This window comes from Hyla sarda, chromosome 6 (genome assembly GCF_029499605.1).
Source record: "Hyla sarda isolate aHylSar1 chromosome 6, aHylSar1.hap1, whole genome shotgun sequence".
In the NCBI taxonomy this organism is placed as follows: domain Eukaryota; kingdom Metazoa; phylum Chordata; class Amphibia; order Anura; family Hylidae; genus Hyla; species Hyla sarda.
Genome location: NC_079194.1, coordinates 191,853,695 through 191,860,379, shown reverse-complemented (window position 1 = coordinate 191,860,379; position 6,685 = coordinate 191,853,695).

The window sequence follows — 6,685 nt, the reverse complement described above, 5'->3', positions numbered from 1 at the left end:
CAGTTCCCATGCCAGCCGTAGTTCCCTTCACCTACTCTGTGCTTGTTCTGATGCAATCTACTGATAGAGTCTGCCAAGGCAGACTCTAATAGCATAGCACAGATCACTCTGAGCAATTCTATGTAAAATAAATAATAAAAAAATAAATGTTTCAAAAAATATAAAACTAGCCCTCCCTTAATAAAAAAATGTAATCGACCTATTTTTTCCATTTTGCACATAAAAATGTAAAAAAATAAATACCGTATTTTTTGCACCGGCATATAAGACGCACCCAATTTATAGGTGCAAAATCTAAAAAAATAAAGATTCTGAACCCAACAGTGGTCTTCAACCTGCGGACCTCCAGATGTTGCCATTGGCTGTCCGGGCATGCTGGGAGTTGTAGTTTTGCAACATCTGGAGGTCCGCAGGTTGAAGACCACTGGATAGGAGGTAATACTCACGTGTCCCCGCCGCTCCGGACCCGTCACCGCTGCCCTGGATGTCGCTCCATCGCTGTCGCCTCGTCCCTGTGGTGTCCCCGACTCTCCGGACGTCTTCTTCCCCGGGACCCACGCTCTCCGTCGCCTCATCACGTCGCTACGCACGCCGGGACGGCGCGCGCAACAACGTGATGACGTCGAAGGAGAGCGCCGGAAAGCAGGGGATCCTGGAACAGAGCAGACACCGAGGAGGCAGGTAAGGTCCTGTAAGCTGTTCGGGACGCTGCAATTTCACCGCGGCGGTCCCGAACAGCCCGAATGAGCAGCCGGGTTAGTGTCCTTTTCCCTTCAGACGCGGTGGTCATCTTTGATCGCCGCGTCTGAAGGGTTAATACAGGGCATCACCGTGATTGGTGATGTCCTGTATTAGCCTTGGGTCCCAGCCGTTGGTGGCCGCAGGGACCGCCGCGATATGCGTGTATTCGCCGTATAAGACGCACCAACTTCCCCCCCCCCCCCAGTTTTGAGGAAGAAGAAGTACGTCTTATACGGCGAAAAATATGGTAAATAAAAATAAGTTTATTTCATATTACTTCATGCGGAAATGGCCAAACTTAAAATATTATGTTTAGATTTATGGTAAAAATTAAAGGTGTCATTACAAATGACATGCAAAAGACAAGCCCTCATAAAGCCTTGTACAGTTATGGCTCTTAAAAGGTGAAGAGGAAAAAACAAAAATGCTAATATAAAAATTGTCTTTGTCTACAATGTCAAGGTTGGCCATGTCCTTAAGTGGTTGCAATAATACATACTAAGTGTAAGCTGGGTCTATCTCATAAAACCATAAGACCCTTGTGACTATCCATTTGAGAAGATTATCGACAACACACATTAACTGAGACCTGATATTCAGAAGAGCTCTTGCAAATACTAATTCTAGTCACTGTATTGACTCTAAAAAAAAAAACATTTCCCGAGATTGGCTTTACAGCATATACCTAGACATAAGTACATATTTTTTTGCTCTGTGACATGTGATAAGGTACAGAATAGTGAGTGGGAGCTGGAGCAATCCCTATCATCTATTTTGTTTTCTATTTTGTATTTGCCTCTAGTTTTACGTTACCTTTCATTGCAATCCTATCCTCCTATATTGAGATGACTGCTGACCCTGCCTCCAGTGTATACAGAACAAGCAAAGATGTAATAGTTACAGACCAGGATGTATAGGCCTATTTGTACTGGCTCTGTGGCCAGGTTTGAAAGCTGCAATATTTAAATAAATAGATAGATAGATAGATAGATAGAGAGATAAAGCTGTAAGTCTCTGTTTATATATTGAAAAATTGAGTATGACATTTTTGTTTAGGCGCACATTTTTAGTTGTTATCCTCAAAAAATGCTGTCACAATTAAAGGGGTACTCCAGTGCTAAGACATCTTATCCCCTATTCAAAGGATAGGGGATAAGATGCCTGATCGCAGGGGTCCCGCCGCTGGGGAACCCCGTGATCTTGCACGCAGCACCCCTTTATAATCAGTCCCCGGAGCATGTTCACTCCGGGTCTTATTACTGGCGATCCCCGGGGCCGGAGCATTGTGACGTCACAGTCTCGCCCCAGTCTAACATCACGCTCCGCCCCCTCAATGCAAGCCTATAGGAGGGGGCGGGACCCCCGCGATCAGGCATCTTATCTCCTTTGGATATCTCCACTGGAGTACCCCTTTAATATGTACTGTCATAAAAATATGACAGTAAAAAAGAATACAATCCACAACTAAATTTTAAACCATGTGAACATAGTTCAATAGTAATCTCTTACGAAATTATTATTATTTTTTTTTTGTAAATATATTAAATATTTTAACATAAAAACTTGGTTAAGACAACAGGTTCTTATATGACAATATATTCTTTTTTGGGTGCCCTGTGAACTTTTCATACATTTACACAACTAAAGGATTCTTTTTTTTTTTTTGTACTTAAGAGGAATAAAGGTCAGCCTTGCTTTAACAATTTCTCTGCCATGAAGTCTGTTCATTTCACCACTCGCTGCGCCATGCTGCAGAACTTATTAACAAGCTCCATAAGTTTACATTGATGAAATGACATTTACCCTACAGCCAGGTTATCTTATCCACACACCGCTGGTCAGTGAAATAATGCCTGAAAACGAATTGTTTAAAGATAAATCTATCTCTTTGTGTGTGGATAACAGTAATGTTCCATTCCGAGCTTGCTATAAAAAATGGTGGCCGAGGTCATTGTAAAAATTTTTAACATTGTTTTATGATAAAAAAAAAAAAAAAAACTAAACTAAACTGGGTATCCACCTTTCATCAGCTTTTCCTTTATTGTGATTTTTGTGTTTAAAAGCTCTATAAATACACACTTTAAAATGACTCTGGCTGGTGTGGTTACCTTATCCTTTTGACTAACAATGATGGGATTCCTGTCATGCTTTAACTCTCCTACAGAGCCACTGATGGGATTTTTTGAAATCCTATTATTGGTTGCACTGTCGTGGTCTCAGATGGGACTTTCAATCAAAAAGGCAATCAGAAGGTTATGCATCTCTAAGCTCAACTACAAAAAATAAAATCTGAAAGCCCTGTGCTGCTTCAAGGAGCCCGAAATTACGCATGATAACAACCACTGGATTGAAGCGCAGTGTGCAACCTGAATCGATCAGCAAATATAAAATGACACCTTAATGTAAACTGCCAAGATGATTGTAAAAATAAATTATTGGTTGTATACATATCCAATACTGTTCAAAAATAATGTTAAAAATATGCAATAGAAGGTCTGGTCTTGGTAAAGGGGTGGTCTTCTCAAGGGGGTGAACTATTGGAGAGGCACCACTGTATATACAATTTTTATTTAAGTCACTTTTCCCAAAATCCCCATTGTTTGCTGAATATTAGACAAAATGAATAATACTTTTTTTTGAAGAATTAATTTATAGCATATGATTGTATCCTTTTTCTTCCAGAGATGTTGCTGCTTTTCCATCTTGCTGTATTGGTTGTCACTTTCTTGCCTTAACTTAATGATAAGACTGACAGAATGATGGTCTTTAAGGAGCTTATTTAAGTGTACATTCATACAAACTGCGTGATTTGACACCGCAATTTTCTTTTTTTTAAGGACTTCACAGAGTAAATGGTATGGCTCTATTAAAACTTAACATATAATAGATGTTAACAAAATAGAAACAGAAAAAGGGGTCATAGATCAGCTCACCACTCTTGATACAGCAGCAGGCACTTAATATCTGGTCTGGAAGCACGGATGAAAGGAACTGCTATCCCCCGTAGATATAGAGGCATGTAGAAAGTAGAACGTATCTGCAACGAGGTGTGTTTTCATTTGTATTTTGTTATTTTAGCCCCCTCTTTAGGTGGTATCTCTGCCATGATTAAGAGCTTAGCCTCGAAACGCGTTGGAATTTCACTCCGGTATTTTAGAGTGACATGTCACTTTTCAGTTTTTTACTGGAAGATCCATTTTTAATATGTAGGAATGAAATGTTACTTTTTATTGAATTTTTTATAGGAGCTGGATTTCTATTTAATAGATGTGCTTTAAAATAAATCATCCTCTAATGTACACACAAAATCCTGTGCAGGGACACAAGAGAAGTAAAATGGGAGACTGCTGCTGTTGCTCTGCCGGGGACACTACTTTTGGGATACTAATCTTTACCCTACAATAAATTACTGCTCCTGGTCAGGGATTAAGTGAGTGGTCCTATATTGGACCGTACATCAAAATTGTTGGCACTCCATCTATATATATATATATATATATATATATATATATATATATATATATATATATCTTTGCAGGCTTAACCTATTTACCATATTTTTCACTCCATAAGACACACTTTTTCTCCCCCAAAAGTGGGAAGGAAATGTCCATGCATCTTCTGGAGCGAATGTGTGTGCAAGTACAGGGGCGGATAGTGGCATGTGGCATGTAGGAGGAGGTAATATTGCGCCCGGCAGGATGCATTAGGGGGGACAAGCCAGGTAATTGCCTAGGGCCCCCATCCCCCAGGGGCCCCCTGCCGGCTGCTCAGTAGGAGGGGGGCAACTGTTTTAAAGCGGCCGCAGCGCCAGCTGCTTGTTAAAGATTAGCAACCCGGCCGCGGCTACTTTAAAACCGTGACCAGCGGCGGTCCCGGACACTTCTGCTTTTTCTGTTTCATATTTCCTTACCTGGCTCAGGTAATGAGGCAGCTCTTGTGGGCTGTGTGAATAATATGACGAATGACGTCTCCTGCCAAGTCGTCTACGCGGCATCAGGAACATCACTCCTCATTTCCTGCAGCTCCAGTGTAGTGAAGAAAACTGTGTCTTGAAGCGTTCTGTGTCCGCGGCTGCAGGAAATGAGGAGTAACGTCCCTGACGCCACGCAGAGAAGCCGCAGGAGACGTCACTGGTCATAATATCCACACAGCCCACAGGACCTGCCGCATTACCTGAGCCTGCCGAGCTCGGCCAGGTAAGGAAATATGAAAAACAGCAATGAGCAGGGAACTATACTGCCAAATTAATGTGGGGGAACTACAACCTAATGTGGGGGAACTACAACCTAATGTGGGGGTCTATACTGCCAACCTAATGTGGGGGGGACATACTGCCAACCTAATGGGGGGAACATACTGGCAACCTAATGTGGGGGAACTATACTGCACCTAATGTGGGGAAACTATACTGCCTAACTAAAGTAGGGGAACATACTGCCTACCTAATGGGGGGATCTATACTGCCAACCTTATGTGGGGGAACATGTGCTCCTGACCTATAATGCCCCCCTGACATGTGCTACTGACCTATAATGCCCCCCTGACATGTGCTCCTGACCTATAATGCCCTCATGACATGTGCTCCTGACCTTTAATGCCTATAATATTTTTTTTTCTTGTTCTCCTCCTCTAAAACTTAGGTGCATCTTATGGTCAGGTGCGTCTTATGGAGCAAAAAATACGGTAATTGGGATCCTGTATTGTTGGTCCCCTGATGAACATCTTTATGTGAATAATTGACTATCATTTCTAGGGGGGAAATGCGCTGGAACTTATGGGACAGATCCTTTAATTATATGTGTTTCATTTACAGGAAATTGCTTGTTGTGGATACTGGTGTTTGTCTTGTGCTTGGGCATAGCGGTATCATATTTCTCTGTTATAAGTGGTAGTTTGATTCAGGCACAATTATAGATACATCAGCACAGTCTCCCTTTTTACTTTTCTTGTGTACCTGCACATGATTTTGTATGTGCATTAAAGGTCAATTTATTTTAAAGCATATCTATTAAATGTTAAGTTTTCATAGAGCCATACAATTTACTCTTGGTGATGTTCTTGTTAATAGAGATTTTACATATTTACCAATACCGTTTGTGATTTTGGTGTTTTTTTTTTTTACAAAAATTCTGCAGTTGAAGTTATAATCACCAGCCCCAGTCACCTACAGTTACTGTTCTGATGCTTTCTATCATCACCACTCACTATTGATTCCTGGTTCCTATTACATGTTGATCCCACAGGAACTGCCTTCTCAACCCATAACTAGACACTGTGGTCATCACCCTCCTCTGCCAGGGGATTGACTGATCATGTAGCTTGTGTGGGTACAACGTGTCAAAGGAACCAAGAGGCAGGGGTGAACAGTGTGAATCGGGGCACCACACTGCAGCTACAGGGGATCAGGCCAGGTGAGTATGACATTTTTTGTTATTTTAATGTTGCCCAATGCCAATTGTAATTTTTTCTGGTGCTGGACAACCTTTTTACCTATTATACACAATGAGCTTTTTAAATTATACAATTGATATTGCTATACTTTTAATCTATATAATATACCAATGAGCAATGCATCAAGGTCATAATTGTGCCATGCAAAAAGTCCATATGCATCCGGTAACTATAGAAACATCCAAGACTAGTTCCATATGCAGCATTTTTTTTTTTAAACAGCGATTTTCAATGCAGTTTTTTTGAGAGCCACATTTAGAGATAGATCCATCAAAAAGATGCATAAGACCTCCCTTCAAGTTTCATTTTTCTTTCAAATCCACTTGACATTGGTTAAAAAAAAAAGCTGTGTGTTAAACCACTCTAGTAATGAAGCCCTAAAATGACTTTTATACTCTATCCCATCCAAGAGATAATTACATACATTGTTTGTCAAATTTTTTGATGGTTGCCCATGTTTTTTACAAATATTTTGAGAGAACCTTGAAAG